This window comes from Monomorium pharaonis, chromosome 6 (genome assembly GCF_013373865.1).
Source record: "Monomorium pharaonis isolate MP-MQ-018 chromosome 6, ASM1337386v2, whole genome shotgun sequence".
In the NCBI taxonomy this organism is placed as follows: domain Eukaryota; kingdom Metazoa; phylum Arthropoda; class Insecta; order Hymenoptera; family Formicidae; genus Monomorium; species Monomorium pharaonis.
Genome location: NC_050472.1, coordinates 9,501,573 through 9,516,946, shown reverse-complemented (window position 1 = coordinate 9,516,946; position 15,374 = coordinate 9,501,573). Strand labels below are relative to the sequence as shown.

Genomic DNA, 15,374 nt, shown 5'->3' with positions numbered 1-15,374 from the left:
TTTCGCGTGGTAGATCGCAGCGATAAGGGCCAAAATTGCTGTCTGACCGCTGCCATAGTAGCATGCGTTCCGGCGTGTAAGTTCCGCTCGTGCTCTTGCTTTATTATACGCTTTGTTAATTCATGATCGCGAGGCAATAATATGGGATGACGCGTTTCGAATAATAAGTCAGAGTTTTTTAACCTACCCCCCACTCGTAATAATCTGTTTTCGTCCATGAAAGGAGAAAGAGAGAGTAATTTGCTGGACGTGCTGAGGGGTTTGTTCTTGCTTAATTGGTTGTACTCGTTGGGAAATGCGTCTCTCTGTACTGCTCTGCATGCGACCTCGAGTGCGTAAGAGGTTTCGGTGTGCGGGATGAATTCCGTCAGTGGGGTTGGCCGATGCATCTTGCTTAATCGGAGGCAGTATGCTAGGATGCGGCATATCTTGTTGATGTTGGAATATCTTTTCAGCAAGTTGTTGACAATGGAAGGTGATACGATGACGACTGCCGCTGTTTCTTGCCTGTTCGATGCCTCTGCTCCGAGGCGCGTGAATTCCCCACTTGGCCAATAATCCTCGTTAAATTGTAAGAATGTGGGGCCGTGCCACCATAAGTTTGCGTCCACGAGCTCGGCTGGGTCGAGTCCGCGGGATAATATGTCGGCGGGATTATCTGAAGAAGCGATGTGCCGCCAACAGTTTAAGTCCGTTAGGCGCTGTATTTCGCCTGTTCGATTGGCCACGAATACCTCCCACCTCCGGGATGTCGAGGTTATCCAGTTCAAGGTTATGGTAGAATCCGACCAGAGAAAAATTTTCATGCGAGCCAGATCCAATGACGCACGAGTCTTCTCTAGCAATCGTGCTAGTAGTAATGCCGCTGCCAACTCTAGCCTCGGTAGTGATATTGCCTTCAACGGTGCAACGCGTGATCTTGAACATAATAGTTCAGTACGGTATTGATTGCTGCCAAGTTTCGTTCGGATGTACAGGCAGGCTCCATATGCTTGCTGGCTTGCATCTGCGAAGCCGTGTATTTCCACCTGCTGAGGGTTCGTCGCGAATTTTATGCATCGTGGTACTTGTAGTCGTGTCAATTCTGTTAGTTGCTGTTCGAATCTTGACCACCGCGTATGTATGTCCTGTGGGACGGATTCGTCCCAATGGCTTCCCGCCCGCCATAGCTCCTGCAGGATGAGCTTGGCTGTTACGATAATAGGGCCTAGAAGTCCGAGAGGGTCAAACAGCCTGGCCACCCCCGACAATATTGTGCGTTTGGAGACAACGTGGTATCTCTCGCGAGCATCGTACGAAATCTGGAAGGTATCCTTGGCTTGATCCCATTTCATTCCAAGAATGCGAGAGGTTGCACCGTCGCCGTCTGTGATTAATTTCTGGCGTTGATGTGCGCCATCCGCGATTAATTCTGGAGAATTTGACGACCATTTGCTGAGTTCGAAGGACCCCAGTCTCAAGAGTTGAACTATTTCTTCTCGAATCGTCTTTGCCTGGTCGAGTGTGTCCGCTCCTGTCAGCAGGTCGTCGACATAGAAATCTTGTTTGACGTGCTTTGATCCCAAGGGATACTTGTCTTCGTGTTGTTCCGCCAAGTGCTTGAGGCATCTCGTTGCCAAGTATGAAGCTGAAGCGGTACCGTAGGTGACGGTACGCAACTCGTATGTCTGTATGTCCGCTTCTGGGTCACTGCGCCACAGGATTCTTTGGAGAGGCGTCTGGGATGTATCCACCAGAATTTGCCTGTACATTTTGATGATGTCGGCTGTGAAGGCGTAGCGAAAGGTGCGGAAACGCATGAGGATCGACATCAGATCCTGCTGGACGACCGGACCCACTATAAGCGCATCATTTAAGGAGATTCCAGTACTGGTTTTGCAGGACGCGTCAAAGACTACACGTAGCTTCGGTGCCTGCTCTGATGCCTTGAATATACCATGGTGAGGTAAGTAGACCGATAGCCCTTCATCGGCTTGCGGGGATATCAATGTCATATGGCCAAGTGAGGCGTATTCGTCGAGGAATTCTTTATAAAGCGGTTTTAATGCTGCTTCGCGTTTGAATCGCTTCTCGAGAGCCTGTAATCGTTTGCGTGCAATGTCCTTGGAATCTCCAAGCCTGAAGATTGCCTGCTCATTGGTTGGGAGCTTCACGATGTATCTGCCCTCGGGAGTTTGAGCCACGTTTTCTAGAAAATGTTTTTCACAATTAGCCTCTTGAAAGGTATAACTGTTTGATTGGCCGTTGACGTCTTCCAGTCGCCAAAATTTATCCAATTGTTCATGCAGCTGCGTGTTGCTTACCGTCGCGTGGCATGACCGAATTTTTTGGATTGACCCAGGTGGGTCGCAATGTCGACCAGCGAGTATCCACCCTAAGCGGGTTTTTTGCAGCGTCGGATGGGATTGCGATGCTTTGATTTGTCCGATGCAGATGAGGTCCCAGAAGAGATCTGCGCCGATGAGTGCGTCGACGTCTGCCGATACGTGGAATTGAGGATCCGCGAGTGGTAGGCCACGTGGAATGTTGAACTCACTCCGCTTAATAGAATGCGAAGGGAGTTTGTCCGTGACCTGATCCGTTACGATACAGTCAGTGTCGAACGAAAATGTATTGATGCGTGACTGCATTTTGAGTCGCACGGTTTGCGTGGACTTGGTGATTGCACCGTTTATCCCTGAAATGGATATATTCAACGAGCGTGGCTTGATGCCGAGAATAGATAAAAAGTTTTTCGAGACGAAATTTGCTTGTGAGCCGCAATCCAATAAGACGCGGCACGGTATCAACGAATTTCTATTGTCGTAAACATGCACGACAGCCGTCGAGAGTATGGCGTACTTGCCGTCGAAGGGACGCGATATGTGCGTTGCCAGTGCGGCAGGGGATGCTGCCGAATTTGAATTTTCAGGCGATTGTTGCGTAGCGCTTGTCGGTTCGGCGGAAGACGCTGCGTGCAACAGGGTATTGTGCTTTGCCTTGCACACCCTGCACGGGCCCGACGTGCATTCGCCGGCTGAGTGCGACGTGGACCGCAGGCAATTTCCACACATTTTTAATTTGCGGATTTCGGCCTTTCTACGCGGGACGCTAAGTTCCAAGAAATCTTTACAGTGGTATATCGAGTGATCTCCCTTGCAAAAGCTACATTTAAACTTCACTGTTGCGGCGGCCGCGACTTGCCGCTTTCCATTGGCAAGAGCACGAGAGTTAACCCCCTTTGCTGGAGTAAGATTAGATTTGCAGGTGGCTTCGATTACTTGACATCGATGCGCGATGAAGTCTACCAGCTGTTTAAAGACCGGGATGTCCGATCCCGTTAACGACGTTTGCCATTCTCGCAATGTAAGCGCGTCTAGTTTCGAACTTAAAATGTATACGAGTAAATCATCCCAATGCGCGGTAGGGCGATTCAATGCTCGCAGAGCATGTACGTGTTTGGATGCGCCGTCCGCGATTTGTCGCAATTCGCTGGCATTTTCTTTGGTCATGAAAGGAAGTTCCATAATTGCTTTAACGTGGGCATGCACGATGACTCGTTTGTTATCGTAGCGTTCTTTCAGCATGGCCCATGCTATTTCGTAATTGAGATCCGATATCTCCAAAGAACTAATCACATCGCTTGCTTCTCCGGTGAGCGAGGATCGTAGGTATTGCAATTTATGAACGTTACTTAACGACCCGTTAGAATGTATAATGGAATTGAACGCGTCGAAAAACGGGAACCAGTCATCGTATTTGCCACTGAAAGTCGGAAGACTTAGCTTGGGAAGTCGAACGTGCACTGCTGAATCTCGCAAACTCGGAGAACTTGATGTCGTCGGAGACGGCGTCGCGGTGTCGCGCGGTGCGGCGCGGGGCGGGCTTAGGATCTCTCGTATTCTCGCAGACAAATCAAAGAAAGCCTCCTCGAAAATAACGCGATCGCTACACTCGGGTTCATCGATAATTTCTAATTGTGATTGTACCGCGTGATATTCTGCCCAATGTTGTTCGAGTTTCGACCGACGCTCCTCGAGTTGAGCTAACACCGACGGGGTGACGGATTTGATTTTATCGACGTACGTTTTAATCCGCGTGCACGCTGCCTTAATCGTGGAACGGTGCCTTTTTAGCGCGACCGGATCTGCTTCGGTAGCCATTTGAATATGACGGCAGAAGATTCGCGAAACGCAAACGACAATACTGAGACAGAAGGTTCGCGAAGCGCGAATGACAATATGGCGGCGGAAGATTCGCGAAACGCGAAAGACAATATGGCGGCGGAAGATTCGCGAAACGCGAAAGACAATATGGCGGCGGAAGATTCGCGATGCGTAAAGGATTTCGCGCTGGCTTCGGACGCCCGTTAACGAATACCTGAGATCGGCGCGATAGCGTTAATCTACCTCGATGGGTTTCGGTTGCTGGTCTCCTGGCACGGCTGGGCAGGGGAAGCGATGCTCGGCGAAATGACTCGTACCTCCTGGTGCGACGGGATGGCGGGAACGGCCGTCGACTCGATTCGTGCCTCCTGGCACGACTGGGCAAGGTGGCGGGAACAGCCGGCGACTCGACTCGTGCCTCCTAGCACGACTGGGCAGGATGGCGGGAACAGCCGGCGACTCGATTCGTGCCTCCTGGCACGACTGGGCAAGGTGGCGGGAACAGCCGGCGACTCGACTCGTGCCTCCTAGCACGACTGGGCAGGATGGCGGGAACAGCCGGCGACTCGACCCGTGCCTCCTGCACGACTGGGCAGGATGGCGGGAACGACCGGAGCTCGTCACGTGCCTCCTGGCACGACTGGGCAGGATGGCGGGAACAGCCGGCGACTCGACCCGTGCCTCCTGCACGACTGGGCAGGATGGCGGGAACGACCGGAGCTCGTCACGTGCCTCCTGGCACGACTGGGCAGGATGGCGCTGATTTTAGGAAGTCTCCTTGCCGGGTACGGACTTCGTGCCTCGCCGTAATGGCGGCGTTCTTGCAACGGCCCGGCGTCGATTTGCCTCGTCGTGTGCTTGCACCGGCCTGTGTCGTTACGAATGGCCGTGTTCTCGTCGTCTTTACGAGCGTACCTTGATACTGCGCTGGATTCGTCTCGAAATCCGGCTCGAAGGACCAAATGTTGCGGCCATGTGGCCTCCACGCGAATGATCTGATGTTTCTTCTCGAGATCGGGCGTGGTAGAGAAAAAAAGGGAACGTCTTGTTTTCTCTTTGCTGCACTATGCTTTATTTTCAACTATGCGTCGTTGCACAATAATCACTCGAATATAATTTTGCTTCGCGAATAAAGAGGTCGCGCTCGTTAGACGGATGATGTGTCTGCTAGCAGACCCACGGACGAAGTGAAGTGGGGAGACGGACGCGCCGCGCTGCGCGCCGCTGCTCGCGCCTCCATGCAACGCGTCATGGAGAGGGGGCACCGGAGGGCGCTCTTACTAGGGACCTCCGTTGAAAACCGGGCCTTGCGTTCGCGCGGCAATACGAATCGGGAGATAATGCGGAAGTATTATACAATACTAAAAGATTATAAAAAATAATGCCGCTCCTTTAATTAATTCGACAACACCGAAATTCATTTATTTATTTTGCTGGTCGGAGAATAGAGACAAATGAATATAGGCAGTTATTAAAATAATCTTGCTTTATTCTTCTACTCCAAGGAGTGTCGTCCGCTCAGATCTATTGGCGATATTTTCTTTCACCACGAATATGTAACAACAACGAATATACAGGGTGTTTTGTAATCGGAAGCCATCCCGTAATGGAAAGATAGACGGGATCGAGATGAACATAAAAGTCCAATATTGTCTTGGGTTAGGTCTATCAATAATCGAGATATAAATTTTTCAAATTGTACGAATGAGAGCGCGCCGTGTGAAGAGCCGAGATGTTCGAGCTGTAGCGCGGCCTACTGTGTCGAGCATTGGCTGCCGGCGGCGGGGGGAAGAAGGAGAAGCGGTGCCGCTGCCTGTGCTTCGCCGCCCTCGCGTCTCACCGCACCGCGCCAACACTCGTGGCGATGGCAGCTATGCACATTCGCGATTACTTGACAAATTAAGAGTTAGCAAAGATATGACAAATTAAATCCGTAATAAACTGCTGTGATTAAGAAAGTCGAAAAAGCGAAAGCGATAGATACTTATGGAATCTACAAATAATCTAATTTCTATCGTAATTGTGAATAAGTAAATTAATAAAAGTTTTTCGTACATTCACGAAAGATTCTTTCTTTTTCTTAAATATCTTATTTACAGTATCATACAATTCTAACTTTGTTTCTTATCGAATTGTGTCGTACTGTTAAATCCTTGATGAAAACATTTTAAAAAATTACCATAAATTCACGATTGATTCTTAAAGTGATAATTTTCTTTTATAAGTGTATTATAATATTTGCCGCATCAAATTCTTGCATCGTTTCATTGTTTTTTTTCCATGAAATGTTAAATTAACAAAGGTTTATCACGATTAATATCTACGATTGATTCTTCATACATTCTCATTTCGTAAATATTTAATTAGAAAATTATAAAATGCGCGATATATTCATATAATATGTTACACTCATTGTTCATAACACGATAGAAAAATAACTCTTGATGTAACGATTTCACAATAGATTATGTCTTCTACGATAATTATGCTTAGAGATGTTCAATATCAAATATTATTAATATAATGAAGAGTTTTTCTTTCATAACAATAGGGAACTCGGAATTTCTTTTATCATTAATTACATTATTAATTACGACAGATTTTTACTGATTGATTCAGAATAGATATCAAGAAAAATACAAAAATCTAATTGATTTCTCTTTCGTAATCTATTACTTGTCTGAATAAAAAAAAAAAGAATTTCAAGAAGTGATATCATTGTCTATCGTTCTCTCGTTTCCTGTTAGGAAAGTATATTTTCTCGTTGGAATATGATAAAATATCTACGGAGACATCATGTTTAATAGTTCTGTTGGAATATGTCGTAAACTTAAGTTCTCTTCTATTGTATAATTACGAAAGAAAACGCTTTGTTGTTAACCATACTGGTGACATTAACATCTCCAAGTATAATTACGATCGTATCGTATAATTTATCACGAAATCGTTAGATCAGGCATGATACAAGATATTTAAAAAAAAGAAAGAATTTTTCGTGAATGTACGAAAAACTTTTATTAATTTACTTATTCACAATTACGATAGAAATTAGATTATTTGTAGATTCCATAAGTATCTATCGCTTTCGCTCTTTCGACTTTCTTAATCACAGCAGTTTATTACGGATTTAATTTATCATATCTTTGCTAACTCTTAATTTGTCAAGTAATCGCGAATGTGCATAGCTGCCATCGCCACGAGTGTTGGCGCGGTGCGGTGAGATGCGAGGGCGGCGAAGCACAGGCAGCGGCACCGCTTCTCTTTCTTCCCCCCGCCTCCGGCAGCCAATGCTCGACACAGTGGGCCGCGCTACAGCTCGAGCGTCTCGGCTCTTCACACGGCGCGCTCTCATTCGTACAATTTGAAAAATTTATATCTCGATTATTGATAGACCTAACCCAAGACAATATTGGACTTTTATGTTCATCTCGATGCCGTCTATCTTTCCATTACGGGATGGCTTCCGATTACATTACACCCTGTATAATAACCGGATCGCACTTTCGACGGGTAAGTAAATTTCGACTAGACGCGTGGTCTTACGTCGATGGTTATTCAGACAATGCTGCTGATTATCGTTCGCAGGACTCAAACGTAAGACGTGGGAACGCCAAACGACCAATCAGCAGCCGCCATTCAGATGTTTGCTCGGATTCCGAACTTTAGATATTTACGTTTTTGTCCAAAGAATGGCACGCAAGACCGAAACTCTCGCTTCGTATGCACAACAATGTAGCAACGAGAAGGCTTGATTATCCGCAGCCAACTCGGCCTGAGTAATGTTAAATGTATAATATAATATCTCGTACTTTCCAGAACAAATAACATTAAAAAATTTTTTTGATTTTATATTAACAGAGCAAAAACAGACTTTTTAATAAGTTATTCCACATGCTATTTTGCACACATATGTAAAAATGAGTAAAAAAACTATAAAACTTCATATTTATTTATAAAAATATAAGTTAACTATACATATTTCATCCTTTTGACAACATCTATTGTAATGATCTATAACAAATATGTATGCATAAACAAGAAGTTCATGGATCATCACGAGGCGTTAGGATGTGTACGGTCTTCGAAGTCAAGCAACGTCGGCGACGATTGACACTTGGATGGGTGACCGTTTTTTTAGATATAGAGATATTAAACATGCTTTAACAGGAAACGACTCTGGATTGGCTGAAACATTGTTATATAGTCTTCTTCCTCTTACAAAAGTACCGTAGAAATAATTAGAACTTTTTATTTTTTGTTCAAGTTTTTTTCAATTCTTAGAAACTCCTAACAATACTTAAAAATATTCAAAAATTTTCAAAGCAAATTTTTATAAAACGTTTCTTTAACGTTTAAAAAACAGTTTTTTTTAATCTTTAAAAAAACGTCTTTATAATATTTAAAAAACATTAATTTTAATGTTAAAATAAATGTTTTTTTATTAAAAAAAAGGCGCTTATCCCGTTATTTTTAACGTTTTTGAAAACGTTTTTAAAAATGTTTTTCAAAACATTTTAAAATATTTTTTAAACATTTTTTAACATTTTATTGCTAATTGGGTAGTACTTATCCCAAGTTTGTATCTCCAACCGTTCTCAAGATATACACGTTACAAAATTTAATTAATTAATTATTTATTTATTTAATAATTAATTCGGAAACATCTGATAATACTAGTGCTTATCTCAAGTTCGTATCTCTAACCGTTCTCGAGATATACATGATACAAGGTTTAATTAACTAATTAATTAAATAAATAATTAATTAATCAATTAATTCAAAGACCTTTAATAATCCTAGTGCTTATCTTAAGATTATATCTCTAACCGTTCTCGAGATATATATGATACAAGGTTTAAACATCTGATCATACAACCATCTGATGGCAAAAAAAGTAAAAGTACAAATCCCTACCACTTAGCCAGGCGACGACGATAATAATAACGACTACGACGTTTCTTAATCAAATTTATTCTTGAGCGAAAAATTTTAATCATGATATCTCCGCTCGTAAGTTACGTAGCGGAAAAATAAAAACACTTTTATTATATAAATCGGATGCGAGCTATCCATTAAGAAATTCAATTCTCACGGCTAGGATCAGCGAACGTACGGCGTATGTTCCCCACGGGATAAGATAATTTTTAACGGGAAAGCACGAGCTTACCGCGTGCCGCATGAGTCTTGGAGCATTGTACGTCCCGGCTGTCCTCACGACCGCTCGTGTAGCGGGAATTCAATACCCGCTATCTATTTACATCCGAAAGAATTAAAACGAGGAATTTCGGCATACAGTGTGTCGCGCGTTGGATAATTGTTTCCGTCCCAAAGTGAATTAATTTCGAGCGATCATCGGTTCGTCGTACGACTGTCACCGCAAAGTATAGTCGCCACTCAATCGTGCGCCCGAAGCCACGATGCAACTGTAATTGCTCTCGCCTATAAATATAATTATTACTCTTTGTTGTCGAAATAATTATGTATGACTTTGATTCTTCTTTCGCCTTTTCGATTCCACTCGCCCGCACCGAACCTTTCCTTCTACCAAGTTTCAGCGCTGGGTAGCCGGCTGTCAAAGCCGCCGACGCCCTGGTCGCCTACAATTACTCGCCCTTTTCTCGGCATTATCGCTTGGAAAATAATTTTTGGTTCATACGCGCAAGAGGTGTACGCTCGAATGTACCCGGCGCTGAATCTTGCACCTTAGCGAAACTTGCGAAGACACACTCCGTCACCCGGATGACGTAGGGCCGCGACCAGGAATGGAGACGAAGTTGGCCGTCGCCCGCGAGCGCGGTTACAACATATATAATATAAACTACTGGACAAAATTAAAAAAACAAAAGTTTGGAATAGCGCCAAGTTTGTAAAAGTTAAGAATTAAGCAAGAAATCTGAATTTTTTATATGATGTAGCGAAGTGTCAACTTGACCATTATGAAGTCGCGGTGGATTTAGTAGTTTTGGTGTCACGTCCCTCGAAGCAGCTCCCGGTCAAAAACAAAAGTTACAAGGTTGCAGTTTGGAAGATATAGGACAATATGATGCGAAAAACGGCCAGGAAAAATTCGGAAATGGGCTAAATCGGGTCTGTAAATGTCTCTTTTAGTGCACCTGGTGCGCTCTGACACCCCTATCTCTTTTCAATCTTGATTCGCCATTTCTTCGTTCTAACAATGGAGACAGCGTTTTACATTGCGTCTGTCTATTCGAGGAAAACTCTCTAATACCGCTCGGTTTTAAAACCGTTAAATATCAAAAGTTTCATCTTTCTATGACCCCTACCGCCCCGCAAGGGTGGATTGAATAACTATCCTTAACACCAATCAGCCTCCGCTTGTGCCTTCATGCGTCCAGGAAATTCGGAAATAGGCCAAATTGCTACAGAGATCTCTGGTATTCCTGACCACGCACAATACCCATCTCTTTTAATCTCTACCTGCTACTTGCTATTTGTTTAATTGGACAAGCTACAACTAATTGTTTCAATGCACGACTTGCATTCGAGACCAAAAAAATCCTTGTTTTCCAGCCATCTTGTTTTTATTCCTTTTTTGTGTTAAGTTTTCTTTCTTCCTTAAATTTTCTCTATGTGCATCTTTCTTTGCTTTCATACCTCTTCTAGCGAGTAGCACCCGTTTGGCCACGTCAATATTGACCAAGGTCCTAATTGGCCACGTCAATATTGGCCACGTCAATATTGCCCACGTTAATATTGCCCACGTCAATAATGGCCACGCGTCAATATTGGCCACGTTAATAATGGCCACGTCATTATTGGCCACACGTCAATATTGGCCACGTCATTATTGGCCACGTCAATATTAGCCACGCGTCAATATTGACCACGTCATTATTAGCCACGCGTCAATATTGCCCACGTGTCATTATTGCCCACGCGTCATTATTGCCCACATCATTATTGCCCACGTCAATATTAATCAATTTTTTTCTGCCGATGTACACTCTTGGAGCTAATTCCTGGGTTCGTACAATTACAGTTTTTTTCGGTTAGTCACGGTCCCTACGATCATTTCACTGCGAGGTTTTAACACGGTTTATTGATTTGAATTTCAAGGTAACATCTCTCATGGTTAATTTCTTCGGGTTATAATCACACGTCACCTGTTGTTTTCATAGGAAATCCAATCCTAGAATACCATTATATTCTAGCGGAAAGTCATCGTTTACTACGTACAATGGATGCTTTATCTTATGGTTGCCTAGCACAATGATCACCTATATTTTTCCTATTGTGCAGATCTTGTGGCCTGTTATCCCAACGAGAGCTATTCTTTCATGGCGTATTTTGGTTTCGCCTTTAAAATTTTTGACTTTTATCAACGAGAATGTGGCTCCGGAATCGAATAACATGTCGATTTTTCCTGGTTTGGTCGCTTGTATTGGAAGCGTGACTAATGGCGAATTCGGTTGGATGCACCAGTGCGCACTAGTGCGCACTGAGTGCGCCCTCGTTTAGTGCAGTTTAGTTTTTACCATTCTAAATACAAGGCAACCGAATACGAAACACTGAACGAGAGCGCACTAGTGCGCACTGGTGCACCCAACCGAATCCGCCATTAGTCAAGTCCGCTGTCTTTGTGTGCGTGTCGCTTTACATGCGTAACTTGATAAGCGGCGGCGGTGCCCGTCATGCTCGAGTCATCGTCCGAGCTCTCATTGCTTGCCGTATCGGCGTGTTTAATTATTTTGACGGTTTTACTTGTACGTTTAGCGTCTTTTTCTATTTTCTTTGTGGCTTTTCAGCCTAGCGATCCTCGTCTTTCTTCTGAGGTCGACCAAGCGGGGTCCAGCACTCTTTTCGGCCATGACCCATCCTCTTGCAGTAACTGTATTGTTGTACTGCTGTATTTACTCGTGGCCGCCCTTCCGGTCGTGGTAGTTCGAACCGGTCGGCATATCTGCTACTTCGGCAGTTTTTTCCATCGTGTCCGATCTTTCCGCAATTCCTACAACGGAGGGTCGAAGCACAATTATTCCGTTGGACATTGGGCACATCCCGCTGGTTGCTGCTGAGGCGCGTGCTTGTTTCTTTGACTTTTTCTTCCGCGTTAGCTTCAGCGATGGCCTCTTGAAGCGTGTTATATCGTTGAGCTCGAATCAACAACTTTATTTCTTTGTGCAACCCTATTTGGTATTTGTAAAGGGCTTGTTCCTTGATGCTCTTGAGTATCGCCCGCTGTTGCTTTATTGTATAATTTTTACCTTCCTCCATAGACTCGTACAGCTCCGTGACCAAATTATCTACTCTTCGTCCAAATTCTTGAGCGGTCTCGTTTGCTTCCTGTATCGGGGAGTTAAATTCGAGCTGCAAATGGGCGGTGCTGAGCTTGCCCATATATTCATTCTCTAATTCCCTTTTTAACTGATCATAATTCTCTATAATGCAAGTGTGGAAGTCCATCATCGCTTTGCCCTTGAATTTGGTGTATAGTATCGCGTCGAACAGCGTAAATTTGTCCGACGGATGTATGTTCTTCATTGCATAGCTTGCATTAAGAAATTCTCGTACTCAATCCCTCGAAGTTCCGTTAATCTCGGGGATCATATTTCGTGTTTCTTTTAAGCTTAAATAGTGTGTGTTGGTCCCGTAATGATGCCGTACATCTCGGGGCAAGCGCCCATACGATAGATCTAGCGCGTGGCTAGTAGGGTATCGCGTATTCCTAGCCGTTTCTTGCGGTGGCGGCTGAACTTCGCTTCGGTTTCCAAGCTGGAAACGAAACTCGCGAATTTCAAATAGCAAATTATAGAGCATCATATTTTCCATAGGGTGTATCGGTCGCCTATGGATTTGTGGTGCTACCGATGAACTTCCGCTTTGTTCACTCGAATTATTGCGGAGCTCTTATGCTTCCTTTTCGGGTTCTTCCCGAATTACGCGAGGCGACGTATGTGGTGGGGAACGTGTCGACGGTCTTGCTACGTCTGTACGCGTTGGTGAACGTGTATCCATATTGTTATTTACTAGACTAAAGTCTGGTTCCTGTATCGGGAACGTGCGTTTGGTTGTGATATTTGGAAAGTTTGCTCGACTATCCAAAAGTCGAAGCGCGTTATCGAATATTTCTGCTAACGCGTCTTGAGCAACGTTAAACCCTGTATCAGTGTTTTGCTCGGTAGACATTTACGTTCTGTTATAAACGTGCGTGCTGAGTTCGCGTTATGGTTTACTTTGCGATATAGCGTATGTCGCGTTGCGCTAGTATGTTTGCATTTGTATGCCTTTTGAATTACAGCTATCCTAGTTATTTCTGTTACGGTAATCACAGTTACCGGGGTCTCTTGACGGCTTCTGGTTGACTCGTCCCTCACTTTCTTTCGGCGGTTTATATATCCGATAATTCGGTAGTTGGATCGAAAGAAGGGGAGAATTGCGTGAGGGCGTAAATCGGTCAGTATTCCAAAATCTTGATTAAACAGCAAGTGCTATCTAAGGAGCATTGCGCTAATTGTCGAGCGGATTGCGCAATGCGCTCGTTGCTGACTGCTGCAGCTGACCGACTTACGTCATCGGTGCTACTGACACCTTTCTTACCGGTATGAGTGTGTCACTCATAACAATACGTTTTCGGGAAGATATTTGTCGTTTTTCTCGCATCATTCTTGTTGTCACAAAATAGGAATAATTTATAGTCTAATAGATAGAGCAGTTATGTTATCAGATCCATATTTTTGGCAAAAAACATCGAATATTGCATTAATATATTATTGGACAACGGTTATCCATTCGATCTTGTTTTTCATAAAATTAATAAGACTTAAGAAACATTTCAATAATCAAATGGAACTCACAGACTGTCAAACTAATCAGGCTACGACTGAAAGTCAACGCACAAAGAAAAAATATTTTGTATTACCTTATATTAATCATTTATCTAAAACCGCCTCATCTTTTGTTAATAAAGATTTGTTCATAGTTGGCTTTCGTTGCCTCAACAAATTAAACGTGTTTATTAGGGTGCAAAAGGACATAACCGACATAAATTCAATGAATAATATTGTCTACAAAATATGCTGTAAAAATTGTAGCGCGTCATATGTAAGACAGACAAAAAGACATTTAAATATCAGAATTAAAAAGCATGCGAATAATTTTAAATTGGAATCGTCGAGACACTCCGTGGTAACGGAACACATGCTAAAAAATAACCACGTGTTTGATTGGGATAACGTTAAGATATTAGATTTTGAATCAAGATACCAATAAAGGTTAATTTCAGAAATAATCCATATTAAGGAGCAAGTTAATGGCATCAATTTACAGAAGGACACGGAGTGTCTTGACAATTCTTATTATTGTTTATTTGACATTTTGTCGACAATGACTAACGGAAAATAAGTTTCGCTCATTCTGCCTCTGACTGCCGAACGTTACATTTGTCTTTAACGCTTTGTCAAATACTCTGTGTGATTGTTGCTTGTTTTTAATATTGTGTTTTAATATCTGAATCAACATATACATATTTATAGTTTTTTAAATACGCATATCAGTTTTTATTCTTCATAACACGTTTTTTATAGTTTTTGATCTTTTAGATTTATTGACAAGACTAATTGAATATCTATTTTGTCCTTTTAATATGAAAACCGACTTGCGGAAAAATTTTATTATTTTTTATTTTATTATTCATTTAATTGTATTATTTATTGGTTCACGTTTTTATTTGTTATGTCACATTTTGAAGATATGCGTTGTTTTATGGTTATTCAATGGTCATCATTTTTTAACTGTTTAATTATATTTTTGTTTGCGTTATTTCATTCATATTTAAGTTCATACATATTGGTAATTTATTATGACTGAAGAGGACTAAGTATAGTCGAAACATTCCAAAGTTTAACATTTTTTAACACAGCTGGTTTTTAGTCACGGTTATAATTATATAATGTTTATTAAATAAATTATCTTGTATTAGGAAGATTTGTCTTGGCTCCATATATTGACCTGTTATCGTATTATTTTTGCTTAGCATTAACGAGCTCTTTATATTTGTTGGTTTGTTGTTGGCAAAACAAAAAAATTGTGAACACAAATTTATTGCTCTACGGCAATGCGTCTGTACAAAAAACAAAGCAACTGAGAAACAAAACATGACTCACAAAACAAGGCATGCCGCTGGCAAGGAAGAAAGCGATTTCGATGAACGAGAGCGTTAAAATTTTATTTGTTTTTTTCAATTTTCTTATTTGCCTGTTTTGTGAATCA

General features: G+C 42.8%; 1 protein-coding gene across 3 annotated transcripts in view; it reads right to left on the bottom strand.

Annotated features, from left to right (window-relative positions):
* The window catches only part of LOC105837331 (fasciclin-1), a 412,374-nt gene that overhangs the window by 40,647 nt on the left and 356,353 nt on the right, over positions 1 to 15,374 (bottom strand). The window lies entirely within an intron of this gene.